The sequence below is a fragment of the Gekko japonicus genome, unplaced genomic scaffold (assembly GCF_001447785.1).
Source record: "Gekko japonicus isolate JY-2015 unplaced genomic scaffold, Gekko_japonicus_V1.1 scaffold1555, whole genome shotgun sequence".
In the NCBI taxonomy this organism is placed as follows: domain Eukaryota; kingdom Metazoa; phylum Chordata; class Lepidosauria; order Squamata; family Gekkonidae; genus Gekko; species Gekko japonicus.
The window spans coordinates 125816-145501 of record NW_015165865.1 but is presented as its reverse complement, the minus strand read 5'-3'; the positions used below and the strand labels follow the sequence as shown (position 1 = coordinate 145501).

General features: G+C 43.3%; 1 protein-coding gene across 1 annotated transcript in view; it reads right to left on the bottom strand.

Moving 5' to 3' along the window:
• Nucleotides 1-17118, bottom strand: part of SNCAIP (synuclein alpha interacting protein) — a 157231-nt gene extending 140113 nt beyond the window's left edge. The window contains exon 1 of the mRNA XM_015411238.1: nucleotides 16826-17118. The gene's annotated coding sequence lies outside the window, so the exon portion shown is untranslated. The remainder of the gene's footprint in view (nucleotides 1-16825) is intronic.
• Nucleotides 17119-19686: the final 2568 nt, after the last annotated feature.

Below are 19686 nucleotides of genomic sequence, written 5' to 3'. Positions count from 1 at the left end.
AATAAAATACCCTTCCTGCTCACATAAAATGCCTTTCTTGGTCACACCTTCCACATAGAATTCCATTCGCAGCACTGGTCAGCCTCATATAATGCCTCCTCAAGAAACAAATAAAATTTAAAAATCTAACCAAACCCTCCCCCCCAGCATCCTATTTCTATTCATTCATTTCTAGCAATAGAAATCCCAGTCAAATGCCACAGCCAGTTTGGTGTAGTGGTTAGGAGCGTGGATTCTAATCTGGGAGAACTGGGTTTGATTCCCCACTCCTCTACATGCAGCTGCTGGTGTGACCTTGGGTCAGTTACAAGTTCCTTCAGAGCTGATCTCTCATGAGCAGTTCTCGAAAGAGCTCTCTCAGCCCCACCTACTTCACATGGTGTCTGTTGTGGGGAGGGGAAGGGAAAGGAGATTGTAAACTGCTCTAAGACTCCTTCGGGTAGTGAAGGGCGATGTATAGATCGAATCTCTTCTTCTCTTCTTCACTCACCTTCTTTCCCCTCTTCCTGAAGAGATGTTTGCTAGCTTCTGAGTTAGCCAGTTCACACCACAATGTGCAAGAGGATTTGGCTTTTCAAAGGTACTGGTGTGGCACCTTTGAACAGGTGATAGGTTACCACTCCACCTCATCCCTTTCACTGGTCAGGCCAAAGTGACACCAACCAAAAAAGAGAGTAAGCTGCAAAGATTCTAATTGCTGCAGACTGCCTCAGAGTTTTGGGGTCAGAAAGAAAGACTGACCCAATTAATCAAATCCATTTTAATTGAGCCTGGAATGTTTAATTAATCAGTTCTATTAATTAATAATCCATTTCCAGTTCTTATGTTGTAAACATAAACAAATCTGAAAAGACAGCCACATACTTGATGAAGTTACTTAGTGTAATTTTATGTCAAAGAAGCTAGGTTACTTGGTATGCTGAACCTTCTAGCTGACAAAGAGATTTTGGACTAGAATTGGAGATGGGCTGTGGCAGCTGTAAATCACATATTTTGTTTGCAGAAGGTCCAAAATTCAATCCTTGGCATCTCCAGTTAAAGGATCGCAGGTAGAAAGTGCTGGGGAAAGATCTCTTCAGCCTGATCCTGGAGAGTTGCTGACAATACTGAGAAATATCGAGTTGCTGACAGTATTGAGCAACGTTGGTCAGTGGTCTGACTTTCTACAGGGTAGTTTAATGTGTTCATATCTTGGTTTCAGGACTTTTTGAAACCTATCCTCATGAGCTTCAAAAGATTGTGTTCTCGAGGCTCTTTCAATCAAAAGAAAATAGGCGCTACTGATATTTAACAGATAGGCCGGCAGAAGCCTCAACACCGGCTAAGTCAGATATAAATAACAGGTGCATTTTGTCCATGCTTTGTTAAAAGAACTACTTCAGTTGGTGCTCTCAAGGTTACCACCATGCTCTGAATACTTGCCTTCAGGTTGCCAGGCTGCTCTCCAAATTCTTGTCCCTTTGCTGTATTATCTCATTCCTGTTCCTTAATGATTCCAGACCATCTTCTTAGCTGTTACCTGCAGTGTTCCCTCTATGCTGAGTTAAGTGTGAGCTAGCTCACAGCTTTTTAGCCTCCAGCTCACACATTTTTGTCTTTGCTCAGGAAGGATGGCTCCAGAGCAAGCTAATCTGTGCAGTAGCCAAATTGCTTGCTCACAATTTTAATGACAGTAGCTCACAAAGTAGTTTTTTTACTCACAAGACTCCACAGCTTAGAGGGAGCATTGGTTGCCTGGGGTTTAGCACTGTGTCTTCTACTCCCTTTTAATTCACATTGTACTCCTTAAACCATAGGCCTGATTCTCCCATATATCATGCACAATGATGTAGTCAAAGGAAACAGCACATCAATCTCCATTCTGTATGAAATCATCAACATGGAAACAGTAATCACTTGAAATAAAACTACCTCTGCTTTCACTTGCACTGAAAGCCCTTGCTAGTCAGTTACAACTTGGCGGTACAAACATACATATGTAATCATTTGAAAAGCTGCCTGTTCACAATAAATCCTTTGTTGACTTCTGATTACTCAACTCTAACTAATTCAAGTATATATTGTGGATATCCACAATTCCACTGTACTTAGTTTATACTATGCTTGAAATATGAGAGTCCCATAATGCACATTTGCTTATATTTGGCCTAATCCTTCAATCTGATGCTGTCTTCTCAAGGACCTCTGAGTTCTTCTGCCTTCTGTCTTACTGAAGATTCTTAAATGCATATTAATCCCATTGGAATGAGAGTAATGCTACAGTTCTCATTACGCACTTGCACAATTTCTGTTAGCACAAACTCTTGGATTCTCAGGCCCTAAATTTATGAATTTATGCCAAGGGAATGCAATCACCTTAGTGTCCTTTGAGGAGTGAACAAACATGAGGACAAGGGGGACCCAATAGATGTTGTTTACCTTGACTTCCAGAAAGCTTTTGATAAAGTTCCTCATCAAAGGCTCCTAAATAAGCTCAATAGTCATGGGATAAAAGGACAAGTCCTCTTGTGGATCAGAAACTGGCTAATTAATAGGAAACAGTATAAATGGAGTATAAATGGGCAATTTTCTCAGTGGAGGGTGGTAAGCTGTGGAGTACCGTAGGGATCAGTACTGGGTTCAATGCTTTTAAACTTGTTCATTAATGATTTGGAGTTGGGAGTAAGCAGTGAAGTGGCTAAAGTTGCAGATGACACGAAGCTGTTCAGGGTGGTGAGAACCAGGGAGGATTGTGAGGCACTCCAAAGGGATCTGTCGAGGATGGGTGAGTGGGCGTCAATGTGCCATATGAAGTCCAATGTGGCCAAGTGCAAAGTGATGCACATTGGGGCCAAAAATCCTAACTATAAATACACATAAATACACATTGATGGGGTCCGAACTGGAAGAGACTGGCCAAGAGTCGTAGTAGATACCTGAAAATGTCAAGACAGTGTGTGACTGCAATAAAAAAGGCCAACGCTATGCTGAGAATTATTAGGAAGGGAACTGAAAACAAATCAGCCAGTATCATAATGCCCCTGTATAAATCAATGGTCCTACCTCATTTAGAATACTGTGTACAGTTCTAGTCACCACACCTCAAAAAGGATATTATAACATTGGAAAAAGTGCAGAAAACGGCAACTAGAATGATAGAAGTGTTGGAACACTTTCCCTATAAAGAAAGGTTAAAGCGCTTGGGGCTCTTTAGCTTGGAGAAATGACGGCTGAGGCGTGACATGATCGAGGTTTACAAGATTATGCATGGGATAGAGCAGGTAGAGAAAGAAGTACTTTTCTCCCTTTCTCACAATACAAGAACTTGTGGGCACTCCATGAAATTGCTGAGCGGTAGGGTTAGAACGGATAAAAGGAAGTACTTCTTCACCCAAAGAGTGATTAACACATGGAGTTCACTGCCACAGGAGGTGGTGGCCGCTACAAGCATGGACAGCTTCAAGAGGGAATTGGATAAGCATATGGCGCAGAGGTCCATCAGTGGCTATTAGCCACAAGGTATAGATAGGGGGTCTGGGGCAAGTGATGCTCTGTCTTCTTGGTGCTTGGGGAGGGCAACAGTGGGAGGGCTTCTAGTGTCCTGGCCCCACTGATGGACCTCCTGATGGCACCTGGTATTTTTCGCCACTGTGTGACAGAGTGTTGGACTGGATGGGCCATTGCCTGATCCAACACTGGCTTCTCTTATGTTCTTATGTTATTATTTTGTGTGTGGTCACTTTAATTCCCCAGCTTCCAAGACTTTAAACATTATTAATGCAACAGTATTTTGCAAAATTCCATTACCACTTTCATCATGCTGACAAATTAATCCCGTAGATTTTGAGCCACTTCAAAAGTAATTCTCACTGAGATCTCACTTTTATGTTTCACTAGGATTATGAACGTGACTCTAGCTTTTTGTAAAGGCATGTAAGGAAAGGTTTATATTATGAAACTTAAATAGTATGGCCTTGATCTACAAGCTCTAATAAGAAGCTAATGTATACCCAGAGCTCCCAACAAAAAGCAACTTTCTTTACTTGTTGCAATATCAAGGATAGCTTCACACAGACAACAGATATTATGTTTATAGGCTCATTCCCATTGAACTGTGCAGTGAACTAAGAAATCTGTGCTTGCCAGGGGCTTTGTGTATGTATCAGAACTCCTGTGAGAACTAAGAGTGCCTAGATTGAGGTACAGAAGTCATCTTCAACTGTATAGGAGCAAAAAACCATGTTCCATGTACACAGAACATTAAAAGAATAAAACAAAAAATGGGAAGGAATTTATAAGGTGCACAGGTATTTGGAAGTTCTGGCATTAGATGTCTTCTAACTGTATGCTGAACTCTTGCAATTTTAGGGGCTACCAAAAATTCTTACCTACAGTTTAGTTTCATTACTGAGCTTCAAATAGCCTTGTCATTATTGACTCTTAATCCAGAGTATTTCGGTAATTAGTATTGTATATTAAGTCATGTATACGTTAATTCTGATCACCCAAGTTGCTGAACAGACTAAAAATATTTATGTCTATGTACTAGTTGCTTCTGTTCTCCCTCAAAAAAAATGGACACAGGAATAATAATGGATTGATTTTTTTTCTTTACTAGTGCAAGCATATAAGGCAAAGTCTACTGGCAAATGGGTGCACAAACTTTCCACAAATGGAGTTGCTATTATTACTGTTGTTTTAGTAATCTTATTTGTATCCTGTCCTGCTTCCAAGGAGCTCAGAACACAATTCAGAGGGTTTATCTCATTTTGTTAAACTCACACTAGCCCAGTAACCTAAGCTAATCATCTAAATGGCAACTGGCACAAGGACACCCACAGTGCAATCCTAAGCAAAGATATACCCTTCTTAGCCCATGGATTTCAACAGATTTAGAAGGGTATAACTTTGTTTAGGATTGCACTGCAGTCCTTCATGGCCAAGCATGGATTATAAATTAGACCTCTTGGAACTTTAACATAAATCCAGCTAGGGATCCGGCAGGCCCAGAAGCCACTATTGCTAATGAACAAGCCCAGTACAAATAAGCCCTGAAAAGACCTGCTCTCAATCTGTACCACTGTGAGCCTCATTTTGAGATGCCTTGAAAACACTGTTGAAAACATTTCAAGATGCACCCCCTTGCCAGCGTGGTGTTATACCTTCAAAAACCATGACATAGTCCATACAATGGGACAGGCCAAGCACCCCTTCATAGAAGCAGTTTCATTCCAAAGCCCTGGTGGGTGCACAGGATACTGCCTGTAGCCATAACAAATCATCTCCCTTCCCAGCAGTGGCCAACTCCTCCCCCGGCACCCAACCATAGCCCCCCCCCCATCCAACACTATGTAAACCCCAGCCAGCATGCCCTGTAGTTCAGTAGGTATGGCAAGCAGCATGGGACTGTCTCAGAGGGCTGTACTGTGCACACTTACAGCACACAGCACTGCATTTTGGTGGCAGGAGAGAGAGCAGTCAGCACCACTGAGGGAGCACTAACACCAAGCAGAAGAGTAAGGTATTTATGGCACGTGGCTAACATGTCTCTTTTTAGAACCCTAACAAGAACCCTAAAGAGCAATAACAGTCCTTAAAGCTACAAAAAAGAGCATTTTTCTTCCTGAATATTAGATCAAGAAGAGTATTTGAAAATTACACTTTTCTATATGACTCAGACTATCAGACTAAGCTAAAGAAAATGGTGCAAGAGTCAAAATGCATATCAGCATTATAAGTGAAGCAGGTAATCACACATTTGGTAACATCCAGTTTTAACCAGAGGTGTGTGTGTACTTCAAAAACTACTGTTTGAAATTTGTTTCAGGACTTTGGGGAAGGAAAGCCAGGTTTACCACTAATTGCAAACTGTGGGGGGTTATACCTAGCCTCCAACTCTGGATGCCAGGTCTACCACCTACTGATTCATCCAGAGGCCACATTTACTGCCTGGGAACTTTAAAGGGTGTTACACTCGTAGTTTTAACAGAAATTTCCCAAATGAAACCCAGGTACTTGCAAGGAACTGTACCACTGAGCTATAGATCCAGAGGAGTTAGCCGTCTTAGTCTGCAAAACAGTAAACAGCCCAGTAGCACCTTTAAGACTAACACAGTTTATTGTAGCATAATAATAATATTGTAGCATAAACGCCGGGGAGAAAACACAGGTCACGGCCAAACTGCGCATGTCGGAGCATGCCCAGTTCGGATCCGGCCCGGGGTTGTGCCGGCGCAATGACGCGCCGGCGATCAAACGCCCCGCTTGCCGCGCCGCGTCCATTTGAACCACCTAAGGTAGGTGGTTCAGTTTGCGGCGGATTTGTGCGGGGAAGTGTAGTAGAGATGAGGCTATATAGATTATTCTCTGTTTTTTGCTTTTTCATATCCCTCTGGTTTTTATAGGTTTATTAGGGATCCAATGTATCATTTGAATATAATGAAGGCCTAGTATATAGAAGGCCTCTCTTCTTTGTGGGTCAAGGGGGATTTTTCCTAGTTGCTGTTAACAGACAAGACACAGGAGACATTCTTCTAGCACAAAAGTAGATATCAGGTTCATGGTTCTAATTGTTTACTGTTATAACTGCATAGTGTCTGGGTCACAATGAATCTTTCCCTGGCTATCAGAGAACAACACTTTTGTTTGGGTGAGAACAAGCCTTGGCCGATATGACTTAGGTTATGTCAAGTAAATACGTGACGCTATTGCATCGGCACACCTTTCTTTCCTTTGACCAATAAGGGAATTTTGATGTAAATGTTGTTTAAGATTCTGTAACCAATTATGCCCATGATGATGATGTGCTGATGTCATTTTAAGTATTTAACTTCATGTATTTCCTGGTTGGGCTCAGACAGCAGTCAGTTTGAATGGGTCTTTTGGCCTAACTGTTTTCCGTATTTCATTGCAATAGAATACAAGAACTTCCTCCTCATTTTGACTTCATTTTGACTGGATCTTAATTTATACTACAGAAGGGACAGATTGGGCACGGAAGCAAGACGCTTCCCAGATGTTGTGGTGTGATCGCGCCGGTTTGATCCGGCCCCGAACTGTCCCGCTCCTGGCCCAAATCGCCTAGTGTGAACGGGATGATAGTATGCAAGGGAAGAAAGGAAAAGGGAGTGCATTTATCCAAGGATTGATCATATAATATCAAATTGAAGCTTACCCATACACCACCAAGCCAAACCTTAACTGTAACACCAGAACAGATCAGCCAATGGCATCGAGAAATGGGGCAGAGAGAGAAATGGATGCAAGCAGCAACAACACTAGGACACAATGATAATACCATTTTAAAAACCCAAAACATTTGTAATCCCATTATTTAGGATTTACAAAAGTGAAAAAGTGTCCTTCAGTCTATTAATTCAAAAAGACTACCTAATTCTGTTGTGTTTAGTTTATAGAACAGTATCAACAGTTCAACAGATGCCAGCAACCCAGCATGCATAAAAAAACATTACAGCTGAATGTATTTATTTATTTGATTTATACCCCCACACTCCCAGCTGAAGCGGGCTCAGGGCAGCTTACATAAATAAATAAAAACACAGCAATAACAATTTAAACAATCCTAAAATCATCTTTAGGTCCTCTAAAGATGATTTTAGGATTGTTTAAATTGTTATTGCTGTGTTTTTGCTATTGCTGTGTTTTTGCTATTGCTGTGTTATTGCTGTGTTTTGTTATTGCTGTGGAACTACAGAGCCTCTTGCTCAGAGTAAAAGAGGAGAGCACAAAAGTGGGCTTGAAGCTCAACATCAAAAAAACTAAGATCATGGCATCCGGCCCCATCACTCCTTGGCAAATAGAAGGGGAAGTTGTGGAAGTAGTGACAGACTTCACGTTCCTGGGATCCCAGATCACTGCAGACTGTGACAGCAGCCATGAAATTAAAAGATGCCTGCTCCTTGGGAGGAAAGTGATGGCGAACCTAAACAGCATGATAAAAAGTAGAGACATCACCCTGCCAACAAAAGTCCGCATGGTCAAAGCAATGGTATTCCCAGTAGTCATGTATGGCTGTGAGAGTTGGACTATAAGGAAGGCCGAGCGCCGAAGAATAGATTCTTTTGAACTATGGTGCTGGAGGAGACTCTTGAGAGTCCCTTGGACTGCAAGAAGAACAAATCAGTCAATCCTCAAAGAAATCAACCCTGACTGTTCCCTGGAAGGCCAGATAATGAAACTGAAGCTCAAATACTTTGGCCACCAAATGAGAAGGGAGCACTCACTGGAGAAGACCCTGATGCTGGGAAAGATTGAAGGTCAAAGAAGACGAGGACGGCAAAGGATGAGATGGTTAGACAGTGTCATAGATGCAAACATGAAATTGAGCAAACTTCAGAGGATGGCGGAAGACAGGAAGGCCGGCGTGATCTGGTCCATGGGGTCGTGAAGAGTCGGACTCGACTGTGCGACTGAACAACAACAAAAATCATCTAAAAACAGTCCAACATTATAAAGTGCTATAAACATTAAGTGATACAGCCATCAATCAATGATGTATTCTAGTGATCGGCCCATAAATCTAATCCTTTATGTGGCTGGCACAGGCTGTTGTTAGTGACTCCAGGGGACAGGGTTCTCTACTTTTCAACTATTGGTGGCGGCGACAATGTATACTTTAGTGGATACAACTAATAAATTTATAATTATTATTTCATTGTTTGAAATTAAAAACTGTCAAGTACAATAGAGCAAGCATCATCATTAAAACAATATGTTGCTGATGTTCCCAAAACAAGAAAATCCCACTGATACACATGACCATAATTATCTGTAATAAACCCACAGATGTCGTAACGCAACTGATAATTTCAGCTTTGGTACCTTCAGCCTTTAACACTGGGATGTAGATAAAATTTTCACCATGGAGCTAACTGCAGCTTCAAGTTTAGAAATTGATACATTCCCTAAAAATACCTTCCCAGTGTCTTTCCCCTAATATTCAAAGCAGCAATGAACAGTTGCTAATTAAAGAAAAAATCCATCCAAATCCATCCATCCAAACAATCTTTTTCCAGGTCTCACTCAGACTAAAAAGGTAAAGGTAAAGGTTCCCTTGCTCGAAAGCCAGTCGAATCCGACTCTAGGGTTGTGGTGCTCATCTCCATTTCAAAGCCGAAGAGCCAGCGCTGTCCGAAGACGTTTCCGTGGTCATGTGGCCAGCTCACCATAAAGATCCTAAACATGGATCCCTTGCATATTATCTACTTTGGTCCTGAATTTGAGAGAGAATGAGTTCATACTTGTTTGTTACCTGTTCAATGGTACACTTAGTGGTAGAGGTAGAAAGTGTTGTCACGTCACTGCTAACTCATAGTGAACCCGTAGAGTTTTCAAGGTGAGAGACCTTCACAGGGGGGTTGCCATTGCCTGACTTGAAGTAGCAACCCTTGCCTTCCTTGGTGGTCTCCCATTCAAGTACTAACCAGGGTCAACCTTGCTTAGCTTCCAAGATGTGATGAGATCGGGCTGGCCTGGGCCATCCATGCCAGGAATTGTACACTTGGAAATATACATAGATTACAAACATACCACCAACTACTCCTGCACAAAAAATATCTGCAAAAACCCCCTGAACTTCCCACAGCCTAGGGTAGTGGGAACCAAGAAATACCATTTATTTCCTTTTATTTTTTCACACAATCTGCACATCTGTCCTTGAGACTGACACTGCTTTTGCTGATAGTATTGTGGTTTATTGCATTTTCAAAACATCTATTCTGTTCCTTGGAAAATATTATAGTTCCCTCAGATGATGCATTTATTGGTGGAATGTGGGTATAAGAAAATCACAGGCATCTACTGGGGATATTTTATAACATAAATCAAAGTGCTGCCACTCACCTTTAAAGCCCTAAACTGCTTCAGATTGGAAGAAAAAGGTGCTGTATGTGTTAATCACTCTTTGGGTGAAGAAGTACTTCCTTTTATCCGTTCTAACCCGACCGCTCAGCAATTTCATGGAGTGCCCACGGGTTCTTGTATTGTGAGAAAGGGAGAAAAGTACCTCTTTCTCTACCTGCTCTTTCCCATGCATAATCTTATAAACCTCGATCATGTCACCCCTCAGTCGTCTTTTCTCCAAGCTAAAGAGCCCTAAGCGCTTTAACCTTTCCTCATAGGGAAAGTGTTCCAACCCTTTTATCATTCGAGTTGCCCTTTTCTGCACTTTTTCCAAAGCTATAATATCCTTTTTAAGGTGTGGTGACCAGAATTGCACACAGTATTCCAGATGAGGTCGCACCATTGATTTATATAGCGGCATTATGATATTGGCTGATCTGTTTACAATACCCTTCCTAATAATCCCCAGCATAGCATTGGCCTTCTTTATTGCAGTCACACACTGTCTCGACATTTTCAGTGAGTTATCTACTACAACTCCAAGATCTCTCTCTTGATCTGTCTCTGCCAGTTCAGACCCCATCAATGTGTATTTATATTTAGGATTTTTGGCTCCAATGTGCATCACCTTGCACTTGGCCACATTGAACCCCATTTGCCATGTTGACGCCCACTTGCCCATCTTTGACAGATCCCTTTGGAGTGCCTCACAATCCTCACTGGTTTTCACCACCCTGAACAACTTCGTATCATCCGCAGATTTAGCCACTTCACTGCTTACTCCCAACTCCAAATCATTAATGAACAAGTTAAAAAGCAGTGGACCAAGTACTGATCCCTGTGGTACCCCACTGCTTACCCCCCTCCACTGGGAGAACTGCCCATTTATACTCACTCTCTGTTTTCTATTAATTAGCCAGTTTTTGATCCATAAAAGGACTTGTCCTTTTATCCCATGATTTTTGAGCTTGCTTAGGAGCCTTTGATGAGGAACTTTATCAAAAGCTTTCTGGAAGTCAAGGTAAATAATATCTATTGGATCCCCCTTGTCCACATGTTTGTTCACCCCCTCAAAGAACATTAACAGGTTAGTGAGACAAGATCTTCCCTTACAGAACCCATGCTGAGTCTGCCTCAATAGGTTTTGTTCATCTATGTGCCTACTAATTCTTTCCTTAATAATGGTTTCCACAAATTTACCCGGTATCGACGTCAGACTGACTGGCCTGTAATTTCCCAGATCTCCTCTGGAACCCTTTTTAAAGATGGGAGTGACAACCAAGTAATAGTGCATTCACAGGGCATCCCAGGCAAGAGACAAGCAGAAGTGGTTTGTCATTGTCTTCCTCTGTGTAGCAATTCCAGTCTTCCTTGGCAGGGCCCCATCCAAATACTGACTGTGGCTGACCCTGGTTATCTTCCAAGCCCTGACAAGCTTGGGCTAAGATGGACTACTGGATACCTGAAAAACTACTTTCTCCTGTACTGTCCTGGTCTGGCAGGTAAGATCATCATCACAAGCCTGGCTAACAGTGCTCTCACCCACAGAAATGAGGAAAGTGGTCAGGGACAAGGCTTTCTCAGTAGTAGTTCCCATTATGGAATTTTTTTCCTTCTTGAAGCTTGCATGGTGTCTGTCTTATTTGCTTTTAGAGCCAGATGAAAATATTTTTCTTCACTGAGAACCTCTCCTTATATATAATTGTGAAGTGGGGTGGAATTTTCTGAACATTCCACACACTCCTAAAATCAGTTGACTCCATGATGTGTCACTCCGAAGCTGTCCCTATCGACTGGCTGCGTTGCCTGAGTCTCGCCTCCAATATTCTAAACAGTTTGCTGTTCCTCCCCCTCCCCCATAGCCAGTTGGAACACAAAGGTCTTTTGCATATGCGGCCTGATTGGCCTTTGCCTCTAACATTCTAAACAGTTTGCTGTTGGGAGTCATTGAATGTGTCCTGAGGTAAAATACATATCCCAATCTTCCCTTAAATGGTCACTGGAGTTGCCAATCTCCCTGTGGGGCCTGGAGATCTCCCAGAAATCACCATGTTCTCCAGCCACAGCACATAATTTCCCCTACAGAAAATTTCCCAGCTATTACAACAGATCTCCAGATGACCAAGATCAGTTCTCCTGGAGACAATGGCTGCTTTGGGCAGTGGACTCTATAACATTATACGCTGCTGAGGTCCCTCCCCACCCCTTCCCACCAGCCACAGCCCAATTCCCACCAGCCACAGCCACACCCCTTCCCACCAGCCACAACCACTCACCTGGAGCTTCCTTCTAGAGCTCGTTGTATTTCTTCCCACAATGGGCCTTACTCCTAGTTGTAGATATTTTCAAACTACTTTTCATATTTTAACCTCCGTCCTGCATCCAATCTAGAGTCAGTAAATTTACCACTACACTGTATTGTTTATTTTTTTCTTATTATTGTCATTGTTGAGAATTTTGTTGTTCAAATTTTATTAATCACTTTCAAACTAATAGTATTATTCTATTTTATTGTTTTGCTTTTGTGGACAGCTTTCTTGGGCAAAATTGCTTTGTAACACCCATCGCAACAAAATTCCTCCTTCCTGCTCAGTAAGACTTAATGAGCTGCTCAGTCCAGAAAAGGGGTCCTTTTAATAAGTTGTATATTTTCACAATTCATGTGCAGAAGGTATTCTCTAGGGTTTGGGGGGGGGATTTACTGCAAACTATCCCATGCTATTATGAGCTTCCACACTATACAACTTGAGGTTGATTCTTTTACTACGGCTGTGTAGAAACTGCTGAAATGCTTTTGTGTAACACTGGATCCAAGCAGAATGCACATCTACCTACTATATTGAGAGATTCCATGTCTCATTCTCTCAAACAGCAGCTACCATATGGAGCCTCTGATCTTAAGTGTTTGGAACAGCTACTATATGCATTCTGAAATGTAAGAGTCTAATGGAATTGTATAAAACAGGAGCACGGCGATCCACCCTCCCTTTACATCTTACACATGGAGTCATAATTTCTGAAATGTTATATCATGGCTAAAACATGAGAGGGCATAATCTGATGGATTGTGCAGAATAGTCCATATCATACTTAACTAGATAATTAGTACTATTTTTACCAGTTATCTCTTGGCTTTCCCAGTCCACAAGGAACTAAGAATGATATTTTATCTTTATAAACATCTGTTTTATAAACATCCATGAAATAGGCATGGCTAAGATATAATCACTCACTACAAAAAGCAATTATGCTTTGAGTGGTCAGTGGCAAAAAGAAACCAAGCCTCCAAACAACATGGTGGCTAGACACCATAAAAGTCAACACCAGCCTGAGCATGGAACGACTCAAAGAAACACTACAAGATTGGAAAATGTGGAGAGAGCTGGCCCACAGAATCACCAAGAGTTGGACACGACTGAATAGCTAACAACAACAAGAAGATATAATCATTATGCTCATGATTAGCAAAATGGGTAAAGTCAAATGCAGGGAGCAAGCAGACTATGGCTCTCCTGCTCTTGGCCTCCACACATTTGCAGCTACATCTAATTAGTTTACATACATAGATTCCTATGCATACATGTGTATCAGATAAGGCATATCCCTCAAAAGACTGGATATACTGAATGTGCCAACAAGGGACTCATTGTATAAAAGTAATGTGCAGCTGTGGCATCATACATACTGTACAGGGCTCTTTTTGTAGAAAAAGCCCAGCAGGAACTCATTAGCATAATAGGCCACACCCAACAGCAGGAACTCATCAGCATATTGGGCCACCCCCCTGACAGCACAGCTCATTAGCACATTAGGCCGCACCCACATGTTACCAGAAGTGTGGTTATCCAGCCACACCCACCTTTTGCTTGTTATTCTGTTTACCTTCTTTGTTGTCAAAACCAGGGCCTTTTTTTGTAGCAGGAACTCCTTTGCATGTTAGGCCACACACCCCTAATGTAGCCAATCCTAATGAGTTTCTGCTGTTGGGTGTGGCCTATTATGCTAATGAGTTCCTGCTGGGCGTGACCAACTTGGGAGCCAGCTGGAACTCCGTTCCTGTGCTTTCCTGCCCAAAAATAGCCCTGCATACATACATAAACCTTTATTGGCAAGGTGTGTGGCATCAAAAACCTGAAGCCTGGGACTATAGGGCTAAAACCAACCTCTCTATCACACAGAAGTTTGGCTTACCCATCTGTCCAAACTGATGCAAAAAACTATGGTGGCACAATGCAGAACAGGGACTTGAAGAAGGAATTCCAATGTCCCTCCAACCTTCTGTAAGGCAAAAAAGCAAGTGGTCATAGTATAGGAAAAAATGAGTAGGTCATGGGTCCCACTTACTGCAAGACTCTTCCCCCCCCCAACTACAGAGTAAGCAACATTTGGATTTTATTCATTACATTTTAGTCTGCTCTTTCTCATAGTAGCCAAGAGAAAATGCTTACCTTTATAACAATTCTGTGAGATAGGAATTTTTATGTTACACTTATTTAATTTCAAAGCGCTTCTTCCATTTTAACAACATTCCACCTGCCCAAGGAGATGACTCCAATTTCTACCAATTCCTTTTCCTCAGCTGCAGTTCCCTGTGCCACACCCCAAACCATAATATAGGGTTCTCCAACCCTCAAGAGCACCTTTTCAGGTTACAAGAAGCAGCAGCAGGGAGAAAGTGGAACAAGCCCAAATGCATGATCAATACCCTACTCATGGTTCTCTGCATCCTGACCAATATATGGAAAATACAAAAGGTGATTTGAACATTGTTCCTGAAAACAACTAAGAATTTGCACATATTATCTAGAATACACTGTGCCACTAAAAAAAGGAACAAACACTGCATACCATGTCAGTGATGTCTATGTGATCTGCGTGGAGTTTGCATGATCTAGAGAATCTAGATGATTCTGATAAGTGAGACAAGCTGTGTGCAGCTAGGGGAAGCTAAGAATGGCCCTGTGATTGCAGGCAAATTGATGTAAAGCAAAATTCTTCCCAACTCCAAATATGGTATAATTTAGAGTCTATACCCATGGATATAAGGAACAGCCCCCTCTATGGGTAATAAAGAATGGACCACTCTATGGAAATAAAAGAACCCACCCAAAGGAGGACATATATTTAACATAAAAATATGCATTCTGGATTGATCTAGAATAATTATCTCCCACTTCCTCTATACAAACTGTAACAGGTTAGAATCCTCCTCCTGAGTCCTGCCCAAAATATACACTGGAAGACCTTGGTCTTGACTGGATGGTGAAAATGTGTAAAGTCGCAACTAATATTTTATAGGTATCTTGATTAACTGCCTTTATATCTCACAGGCAATATATCTCCTCTACATAAAATGTAGCATAATAGTATCATCCTGACTCCTTTGAACACTCACTACTAATTCCTTACTGTGTTCAGGTGTTTTACTTAAATGGAAACTGCTGAATGAGTAACAACATGCAGCCCTGCATTTAACAGGGATCAAGAACATGTAGTATTGCTTTTGTCAGATAACTGCAGTCTTACACTAACATTGCACAGAAGTCAATGAATGTAAATTGCAAATAGCTGGACACCAGACCAAAGCAGAGGTTTTCTGCTCACATTTTTCCTGGTAATGACAGGGGAAATTGCATCTCCAATTCTCTTTTAAATTCTGATACAAGTAGGCTGAACATATGCAGCATTTAACATCATTTTCCCACAAGAGATGTCTGGCTAAGAATAGAATGGAAAGATGTTTGCACTGGCTTCATATTTCATATAGAAACTCAACTGAAATGAATTTTACAGTGGCACTTTAGAGATCTGACATCATATATATGATTAAAGACTAATAAAATCAACCACAACCAGTCCAGATTGCATGGTCTAGCTCCACTTTATATGCATAAAGAAGAGGGTTCCCTTTTACTTTTTCATTCTTTACACTCCTATTTTTTGATGGATACCTGTCAGACTCAGCCTGGATGGGTTCTTGTTGCTCACTTTAAAAACCTAGCAAGCAGAAAACAGCTGCAAAGATACAGCATTCCCTTCACCAGTTAGTCTCATGCAAGCAAAACATTCAACAGAGAAAACCAATTAATATTTGAGGGCTTTGATCAAGTAACACTGACAATTGTCAACAATGGTTATTTCTGAAGACCTTCTTCACGGCACACCAGAGTTCTGCAAAGAATGCTTGCATTTCCTGTGGAAACTTCGGTTTTTTGCCAGTAATCTTGATCCCCTTTTGGGGCTTTTAACAAAATAAATAGGCACAGCATGGCATTTTGTGTGCATGCCCTGCTCACCACCTTCGAGACAATATATATACATTCTGGAGAGGAAACTAAAGGTAAAACATTTCCGTAGGACTGCAAGAACCACAAGAGGCTCTTGGACGCACAAAACGGTGCTCTCAGAGATGTTAGCGTCATGAGTTATAAACGTGAAGTGGGAAGCAGTACTTCTCCCTATGGTTTATTCTTCACTGCTCGCGCTCTCTCTCGCTCTCTCTGGCGCCTTTCTCCCTCCATCCCCTTTTATATGACATGGCTTTCCTGCTGTGTGTGGTGTCAGTCCCACGTTGGGTATCCAATTTTATTCGCCGCCTTCTTGTTGGCAGGGCACAGCTCCACGAACAGAAGGCATCAGGAGCAGAAAAAGGTAGGGCGAAAAGGAAGAAGAACGAAGCCGAGCCGAACAGCGACGCAAGCAACAAGAGTGACCGGCGGCCGGGAGCCGTGGCCCTCCCCCTGTTCAAGGAGCCCTCAGCTGCGGCGTTACTATAGAGACATCGCCGCTCAGCCCTGCCTTGTTGGGGCGAGTCTCTCCCGCAGACCATGGGGGGGGGGGAATCCCAACCGAGCCCAGCTTGTTTCGGCGCCTCTTCTGCCTCCTTCCCAAATACGGAGCCCAGAAGGCAAACTTGGGGCAGCCGCAGCCGCCCCGAGCCCCCACCCCGGTCTGTCTTCCCCCTCAGGTGGAAGTTGGCACTCACCCTGCCGGGGGTTTCTGCTCCTTCGCCACCTCCAGGGACTCCTCACCGCGGCGCTGCAGGCTCCCGCCTCCTCTTGCGGCTGTTGCTCCAGCAGAACGCGGCCCGGGCGGGCTTGGAGACGCGGGCGCCGGCTTCCAGGCTGCTTGCGTCACAATAAAGCCGAGGCCATTCCCCACGCCGGGAATTCGGGGGGCTGGGGAGAAGGGAGGGGGTTGCCACGTGACTTCAAAGGCAGGCCGGAGTGGGAGGCGAAGAAGTGGTGGCTGCGAAGTGGACTCGCGCGGGCCGCTCTGCACGGAGCTGGCGTGTGTCTGGGGCTTCCCCACCCAGCCAGGTCTTGGTGCTGAAATAGCCCCGTCAAGCCCCCTCCCCCAGCCGCCCCTCGCCGGCCACGCGCTCCCCGTCTCCCCTGCTCATTCGCCTAGCGCTCACTTCTCTCCCCCCACCCCCGCTTTTCTCCCTGACACACGTTGTTGCGCTCTCTCGTCTTTCCTCTCTTACTTTTCCCTTTCTTTCGCACGGCTCTTTCTTTGATATGCATTCATGTTCTCTCCCTTTCTTTTCTCATGCTGCCTGTTTTTCCACTTCCCCTGTGCTTTATCCTCTGACACACTTTCCGTCTTCCTCGTATCCTTTTCTCTCTCACGCCACCCCCCCCATACCTTGTTTTTCTTCAAGCATCCCCCCCCCCTTTTTTCAATTCGGATTTAGCCATTTCCACTATGTCTGTTCTAACCCCCGCCCTTAGTGTTCAGGTCCCTTCCTCCCCAAGGACCCTAACAAATATTAGATTAAAATCTCAAGAATAAAAGTCCCTGGCAAGGTGTCAGGTTTATCTGTACTGTTCTGAGGAGTGTAGTTACAGGGTTGTGGAATCCAGGCAGCTCCTTAAAACAGGAGGCATAACCTAGCGGTGATTAACCAAATAAATTGCCTGTGTTTAATTAAGGACTTGGTCCTCCCCCTCCCAAGACTTGACAGAGGTGTCTGGGACTGGACTCAGCAGTTAGGAATTGACTGTTCTGGCCAATGTCCAAGACAGCCTTTTCCCTGAATGTCAACTGAATACAGTGTAGTGGGGTAGGAGAGAGGGCACCATTTTCTATCAACTTCACAGTGGCTCCAGAGAATCTGTAGGCATACTGGAATGGAAGCTAATGCCATACTGGAGAAGTCAAGCACACTGGCACATTGATTAATAAAATCACACAGTGGTTGTCTACATGTGGCAAAGTACAGTTCGACCCAGTTCACTCCCATGCTGCAGCCACCACAGCCTTAAGTCCTACTGCAATGACACTGCCTTTGTACAAGGATAGGGAAAGTCTTATAAGCGCTATCATTGTTGGGGTTTAGCATGCTTTTCTTCACTGAAATATTGGACTGGATCCAAAGTTTCCATTCTGCTAACAGTGACGTTTTCATCTGGCACATGGATGCTTGAGCAGGGAGTTGTTTTTAATTGAGCAGTTCAGGTGTTCATGAGCAGCTCAACCCTATTTGGGAGGTTATTTTCTGCATATTCAAACAATGCAAGTGGTTTATGTGTTCGTCAATGACCGTGAATAAATTTATTCATTCATTCATTCAACAGTGCAATGCAATGAGCTTCTGGTTTATGGAGCAGCGATGGCGGACGTTCTCCCTGAACCGTGGGAGAGCGATCCGCACACCAGCGGTTTGGAGGGGTGCCACCTCAAGTGACACCCCCACGGAGGCTTTGCGATAGGCTCCAGGCCAGAGGGCTTTTGAGGGGTAGCCTCTTCGACGGCACAACGCCGGATAATTGATGCCCCCCTCCACCCTGACGGTCCAGCCGCTGTGTGGCCTCCAGGCACAAGCTGGTTTGACTGGGACAAGCGCCGGAGATCGAACGGAATGGCATTTAAATTGAGTGAGGTCACAGAAACTGACCAACAATGAATGTGAGTTCAGAATAAACCGGATTATTGTAAAAGCGGATTCCCCCCCCCCCCCGGCAAAAGCGGACCGCAAAGAGGAATGCCTCTTATGTGAATGAACTGATAAACGACACTAAGGGGGAGAGGGGAGGAAACACGAGTGTGTTTTGAGAGACTTACTTGAATACCGACATTGTGGGGTAATTTTTCGAGCCGGGGAGAAGCGGTAGAAATGGTCAACAAATCAGAAAACATGGCAGCCCAGCAAAGAAAGCTGGAAACCGCCGGGCAGCCAGAGCCCAAAACCGGAAGAGGGAGCAGACGTCATTAAAATGCTAGCGGACATGCTCACGCTGGTGATGGAGCAACTCAATGGTATTAACCAGCAATTGACTGTGATGAATAAGAACTTTGCATCTCAGCAGCTCCATCTGAAAGAAACGGAGAACAAAGTGGAGCAGGCAGCTGAGAACATTAAAGAGATAGACACCAAAAGTAAGAAATTGAAGAAAAGAATGGGAGAAGTTGAAACAAAGCAAAACTTCCAAGAAAGCCATTTGCTACAACTACAGATGGAAAAAGCTAACATGATTCTCAGGTTCCAGGGAGTTCGTGAAGCAGAGAAGGAGGACCTGAGGAGGTTGCTTAGCGAGATAATCGCTCCAGCAATAGGCTTAACAGCGGATGAGTTGGTAAAAAAAAAATGATGGCCTATAGGGCATACTCCAATTATATTAAAAAAACAGCCTGCCTGGAGAAATAGTGGTCAGATTCTCAAGAAGAGAGACCAGAGATGCTATCTTAAAAGCTACATCAGCAACTCCACTGAAAATGGGAAATATAACCATCAAAACCTTAAAAGATATTCCATTTGAAATCCGACAAAAGAGGAAAAATTATAAGGACTTAATTTCTTTCCTTCAAACCAATGGAATTTCGTATAGGTGGGCAATTCCAGAG